Source organism: Manis pentadactyla, chromosome 3 (assembly GCF_030020395.1).
Source record: "Manis pentadactyla isolate mManPen7 chromosome 3, mManPen7.hap1, whole genome shotgun sequence".
NCBI lineage: Eukaryota > Metazoa > Chordata > Mammalia > Pholidota > Manidae > Manis > Manis pentadactyla.
In genome coordinates, this window is record NC_080021.1 from 26,458,312 (window position 1) to 26,465,597 (window position 7,286).

Below are 7,286 nucleotides of genomic sequence, written 5' to 3' on the forward strand. Positions count from 1 at the left end.
AACATGCCATCTACAGAAGAAAAGGAAAAGGAGAAAGAAAAGCTGTTTCTTTAAGATAAAGAAGATCTTTTGGGGCAGTCCTCGCCCATTCAAAAGAATGTAGGTGTGGAGAATTAAAGACTGTTTCACCTAGAAAATTAGAGGAACTAAATCCTTAAATTGTAGGAGCAAATTATATAATGTATTTTTTTCTGTTGCAAAAAGAAATGCACATGCAAGGCAGAAAGTAATATAAAATACTGTTTAATAGAAACTGGTTTGGTTTATGTTTGTGACACATTTAATAATTCTGCTAAGAGTACCACCTATTTGCTAAACAACTAAAAAAGCCCAGAAATGCATTAACTTACAGGGAAAAATGAACATCACACTTACTTAACAAAGGTTTTTTTTGCCTAACCTAAGTTATTTACCTTTATGTTTTCTCACAAGAGAGAATATTTTAGACCCGCTGAATTTGTCTACATGCAAACAGCTTTGTGAACAAAATAGTTATTTTTTTAAAAGGGAAATTTGGTCTGCTTGTAGAGAAGCAAGTGTAGCATATTTTTTTCCTTCTTCTAATCTTTCCACAGGTCATCAATCATGAATTTTCCCTGGTATGTTGCCGAAACAGGGAGTTAAATGTGCAGCTGTGGGTCTACCAATAGGAGGGTTTCCATACCTGCACATTTTAATAAGTCATCTAAACATAGCCAGTAGGAAACCCAAACTTTGTTTTTTTACCTCATCTGTGATTGTAGCTGACATCAGAGTGTTTTGGCTGAGTTTATTATGTATTTCAAATAAGACTCCTGCGTATTAAAAATGAGATGACATAGTTTAAAATTAATACTATTAGTAAATTTAAAAAATTAATTTATATTTAAGAAATTGCTATCAGTTGTGTTTCTCATCCTTTTTTTTTTTTTTTTTTTTTTACCATTCCAGAGCCATTGAATTACTTCTATGGCTTTAACTAGTACATTTCCATTTGTTTCTACATCTTCTCTTTTCATATTTGGCATTTATAATTATAGTTTAATCAAAGCAGTATCACTTTGGCATTGGACGTAATGTAATATACTTTCCCATTTTTTCAGATGATAAAAAATTAAGATATTTATCTAAGGTGCATTAGGAAAAATGTGATGCAAAGAAAGACAAGACTTAAAAGCAACCAGTTTCTAATTAATTTTTTGAATCATTTCTGCCACTGTTTATGAAAGGGATCCAACATTTCAAGCTTATGCTGTAGTTTTCCATGAAAAAGATGATGGTATATTCATATTTTGCCTTCAAAAGGCCAATGCAATTTTAAAAGAGGAAAGTGGAAAATTTAAATGTGTTTAGTTTGACTCAGCAATTACTGAGCATCCACTGTATGCAAGCACTGTCCTAGCAGGGTGGATCACAAAGGTGACCAAGACATGGTCCTTCACCATAAGGGGCTTATGATACACAAACAGGAAATAAACACATGGAAATAAATATCCAGGAATGTGGGGGATGCAGTAATAAAGAGTGAAGATGCTGAGGATCTTAGAAGGCTTTTGGAGCAAGGGGCCCCTAAAATGAGTCATATATTTGGTGGACTAAAATCTGGAGATGTTGTTGGATGTGTCTGGAGAGGTTAACAGGCACTAGGTTTTTAGAGGGCCTCGTAAACTATAGGAAGAAGTACAGATTTTCACCTGAGAGAGAATGACTTTAAACAATAGCCAAGGTTAGTTTTTCAGCTCATTCTAGAATCAATATAAAGGAAGGCTGCTGTAAGAAGACAAATATGGAGACAACAAGATGAGTGAGGAGATGATTCCCAAGTGTGGCCTGCAGACAGCAGTATGGGCACAACCCGAGAGCAGAATCACAGGCCCTACTCAAACCCTGATAAATCAGAATCTATTTTATGAGGATGCCCTGGTTACCCATGTGCCCATTAAAGCTTAAGAAGTACTGATCTAGACTGAGTGGGGCTAGACAATGGGTTAGATTTTGAGGTCATCCCATTTGTATTCAAAGACTGGAGAAACTTGAGCTAAAACACATTACAAAGCAAATACAGAAGAAAGTACAGGTGACAAAGAAGAAGATTTGGGAGGTGATACTTTTAATTTTTAGGAAAGTAAAATGTGAGTTAACTGGGAAACTCAAAGGGAAATGTCCATCAGGAGTTTGGAATCACTTGCCTGTACATCTGAGGACAGGTCAGGGTAGAGATAATGATATAGGAGCCATCAGTCTATTTTTGATGAAATCATGAGAGGAGGACATGATCACATGGGAGAATATGCAAACTTAGAAGAGCAAAGGGATGCAGAATTCTGAAGAACAAAACTGATTGAGAGAAAAATCAAGAAGAGCAGTTATAGATATTGGTCGACACCCAGGAGCCAAGGGAAGAGAGTGTTTCAGGAGAGTTTGCTCAACAAATTCCAATGCAGCAGGGTTCCAAGAAGATTTATGTGCACTGGATTTGGCAATCATTTTAGTTTGAAAGCTGGAATATTAATTTCTTAAGGAGACTCAAATTCACAGTCTTCTGCTAGCTAGCTCATATTACTTTAAAAAGTGAAACAGAAATCCTTACTGAGTCTGAGTAAAAAATGCTGTGTGTATTAGTGGTTTTATCCAGTATTTAATTTTCTCTCTGGCACTGAAAATCATACCGGATTTCAGGGGGGGTCCCTCAGATGAGCACCTTAAGAATCCAGGTGCAATGAAGCACAGTGGCCTTAAAATCCCTTGGGAAGTAAGTCATACTCAGAAGGTTAATTTCCTGGCAGATTAGCTGGTAGTACAGGATTAGTTGTAGGTAGTCTGAGCCTGAGTGTGGGATTTGAAATCAGGCAGCTCTGTGCTCAAAATCCATTTATGTCAATTACTAGCTATGCTATTTTTTTCCCCAGTCTCATTTTGCTCAGTCTCATTTCGCTCCTCTATAAGATGGGACTAATAATGTCTGTGGAGTCATTGAATTGATTAACTGAGATTAAACAATTATATAAAATGAGACTAAACAAAGATATATTATATTAAGCAATATATATGTAGATCGAGCGAGCAAGTGAGTGAGCGAGAGAGTGCAAAAGAGAGACATCCTGCAATCATCTACCCCTGATTTCCCCTGCAGGGTCATACTGATCGTGTGACTGTTACTGAAAGGTAGGCATACTTTAAAAGTAACTTACCTCACTTTGAAATTATTTAAAGACTTACAGTTTGGATAATGATCAGGGAGGCAACATAGTACTTTGGAAAAATTGCAAATATTAAGACTTCAGGAAACTGGATGGAACAGTTTCACAACTAATTAGGTGAGCAATAGTCATTTATCTAACATGTATGTAGCATAACCATACTACAGATTGAGTCCTTTGGTAGGAAGGACAGAATGTAAATTCCATGAGGGAAGGGATTTCGTTGGTTTAATTCACTGCTGTAGCTTAGCATAAGGTAAGAGCACTCAAATATCCCTCATGGGATGTATATATATAGTTCTTCTCTTCCGTTTCCCTATACCCAATGGCGTTAAATGTGAAATGGTGAGCAGGGAGTCAGTCTGCATCTCGTAATTGTGGTAGAGAATGAATTAAACTCATCTGCTCTTGAGTTACTCCTGTTCCACTGAGTGTTACCAAAAGACAGTGGTTTGCAAAAGGTAAATTAATACTAGAATATTATGCACATTTATTAACAGCTACAGTTGTCTGAGATAACCAAAAGAGATTAAAGCCTACCGTCATGGCATTAGCAGCCTGACCAAGTAGGGAGAAAGTATGCAGGCAAGCAGAGTAGGGAAGAGAGAAGTAAATAAAACCACACAAAGGTAGAACCACAAGGGCGGTGAAAGAGCAAGGGTGACATAAGTCACGCTGACAGCCTGCTTGGACTGAGCCTGATCCCAAAGAATGTCTCTGCGAGCCATGGATTTAAATCCCCGGGCTGTTGGCGAATGTTTAGCTGTATTTCCTGGTGTCTGGTGATAACTAGTTACATACATCCCAGGAAGATATTCATCACTAGGTATATAAGCCTTTCCATAATTTATCAGCCCCCCTTTGTTTTGTAGACACTATTTCATTATATGTTTAGAAATACCATCTCGTGACTCTTCCTACAGGTTGTTACTATTAATTTTATTACACTATGATGATTTTTTAAAGTGTTCTTTAAAACTTTCGTTTAGTTTTGAAATATGTTCTCCTATTTCTACCTATTTTCTACTTGTACAGTAATAATTATTGAGCAAATATCATTTAATTTGTATAGATTTTCCCTTAAAGAATGTTTGCAGCAATTCTTTAACCTGAGAAATTAGTATTAATCATTTATTTTTGCTTTTGATATACTAACGTGTGTATTTTTAATTTATTTTTAATAAGTTCAAGTCTTTCAATTATTTTATCTTTAAAAGACACTGGTTTGGCAGATGTTTATATATGAAAATAAAGTCAAATTTCTCCGAAACATTAGCACTTCTTTAGTGTAAATCAAAATGTTTTTATGTGTATGGTTGAAAAAGTGATAAAGTAAAAGTGCCTATTTGCATACATAGCTGCAAATTAATGTTTCCTTAGACTGAGAGTAATACGTAAATATGCGTATATTGACACATATTTAGTACAGGCAAACCTATGTAAATAAATCTACTTAGCCATATGCTAAGCAATCAATACATATCAGTTCCTAAATACTAAAAAGGAAAACCCAAAATACCCTATAGCCTATTTACAAAGTATTTTAAAGATCCTTGTTCGTCTTTTCTCCAGGATCATTAAACTGAAGGGCCACATATATTCTCATCTTTTGCAGGGGAATGTAGGAATGTATCCATATGTCCTCAAAGAACTTCCCTTAAGCCATTATAAAATCTGAAAAAAGTTTAAAAATACAATTTCTCCTGTCTTTCAGAATTTTTTGAAAAGGGGACTTTAAGACATGCAAAGTATAAATCACAAAAATGAGCACATTTGCTAATAAAATTTGACAACTTTATTTTGAATCAACTTTTATTCTTTGACTTGAAAACAAATTTTGCAGGAACTTATTCAACTTCAGAAATGAAAGGACACCATCTTTACATTATTTAGAAGGAAAAACATGGAATTTAGATCTCATCATGGATTTGTCCCACATGCTAACTCTCTCAACGATTTCTACTTTAGAGAGCTCCCAGTGGCCATAACATAAGAAAATCTCTATGCACTAATTAATATTATTAAGTCTTTTAATTACGAATGATCAGAACTCTTAAAATAAAAATAAGTTTTTGTTTTTTTCTTAGTGTTCTACTTGGTTTCAGAATATGAACAAGGAAGGGTTGTATTAATTGCTTAAGAAAAATGTAATGTTCACAGGCAACAAAAAAATAAGCAGAACTGCCCAACTTCTTTTTTTCCAACTTTTCTATCAAGGAGCATGATCTTCAAACTGGAAAGGTTAGAACAAACATCGTTAAGAGGGAATTCAATTCCAGAATAGATATAGAGATAGTAGAAAGTACCTAGCCTGTCAAATGAGTTCAAGTCTCCTTTTGAATAACATCCCATGTGCTGAAAGAACTTGCAGATATGGTAGTGAAGCCAATGTCAGTAATCTTGAAGAAATCGTGGACAACAGGGCAAGTGCCAAAAGACTGCAGATGTGAAAATATCCCAGTTTTCTGAAAGGAGTAAAAGCAAATTGCGTCAATTGCCAACCAACATGTCAGCCACCTGTCAAATTCAAAATTATGCTATCAGATAGTAGGCTTTAAGTGAGGTGGGGGGGGAAAAATGCAGTAATCACTAGAGGTCTTCATAGGTAACCTAAAAACAAATAACAGCAGTCTCCCCCTATTTTGTCCCCTGTATGTGTGTGTGTGTGTCCAAAGAATACTAAGTGGTAGTTAGAAATGCTTAGAATTATTTTATTACTTAGGATACCTTCCAAGACTCCCAGGGGAGGCTTGGACCTGCAGGTAGTACCAAGCCCTATATATACACTGCTTTTTCCTATATATACATACATACATACAGATCTATGAGGAGCCCTAATCTACTGTTTTTTCCTATACATACCTATGATGGTTTAATTTATAAACTAGGCACCATAAGAGATTAACAATAACTAATAATAAAATGGACAAATACAACAATATACTGCAATAAAAGTTATGTGAATGTGGTGTCTGTCTCTCTCTCTGAAAATATCTTATTGTAGTGTGCTCACCCTTCTTCTTGTGATGGTATGAGATGATAAAATGCTTATGTGATGAGATGAAGTGAAGTGAATGATGTAGGTGTTGTGACTTAGTGTTACTGACTTTCTGACTATATGTCAGAAGGCGAATCATCTGCTTCTGGATCGCCAATGTCTGCAGGAAACTAAAACCTCAGAAAGCAAAACCATGGATAAGGGGAACTACTGTATTGCCAGACTAACCTCATTTCTGAATTTCACTGCAAATCACTGTAAACTAAAACGATTATCAAAAACTCTAACATGAACACAAAGCAGTATGATGTTTTAGGTGATACATTTATTTGCAAGTTCAGGATGATGGAAATGTGTATAGCAATAACTGTCTAAAAAGGCCCTGTGGTGTCTAATTGCTAATGTACTCAATGTTAGGCAGTTGCAAGACAGCTGTGCTAAAATGATGACTACATTGTGGGGTCTGTTAATTTCAGGTGGAGGAAAACAGTATAACCATTGCACCAATCAGAGCTCATCTTGACACTTTTTGTTTCCAATTTCTGAGCACCAGCATTTGGAGGATATTGTTAAACTGAAACCTTTCCAAACAAGAGGGACTAGGCTGATGTAGGGTACTTCCGTCACAGTGGCAAACCACTGAGGGACTCACAACAGAAAGACTGAAAGATTCATTTTCAATGATGTAAGGAAAAGTGGTGAATAGATTGTTTTGGGCAGATACAGAGTCCATAGCCAGGAACAATTGGTGGATGTTGCAGGAAACCAGCAAAGAGGTTTCTTTCAATTAGAACTACCAAAAAATGAATCCGGCTATCTTATGAAGCAATCATTTTCCTGTCTCTGGGAGTGTTCAGGGAGAGACTGAATAGAACAAAGGGATTTCTACATTGCTTGGGCAGTTGGTCAAATTTTTAGACTCCTTTCAATTCTATGATTATTTGATCCTAAGTATTTCTAACTACCACTTAGTATTCTTTGGACACATGTACTCATACACACAAAAGCAAATGAAAGACAAAATATCTTGCACAGTCTCTAAATATTTAGAAAAAGCTTATTGAATATAGTTTTCATTGCCATGAAGAAATGCACTCAGATATTATCAC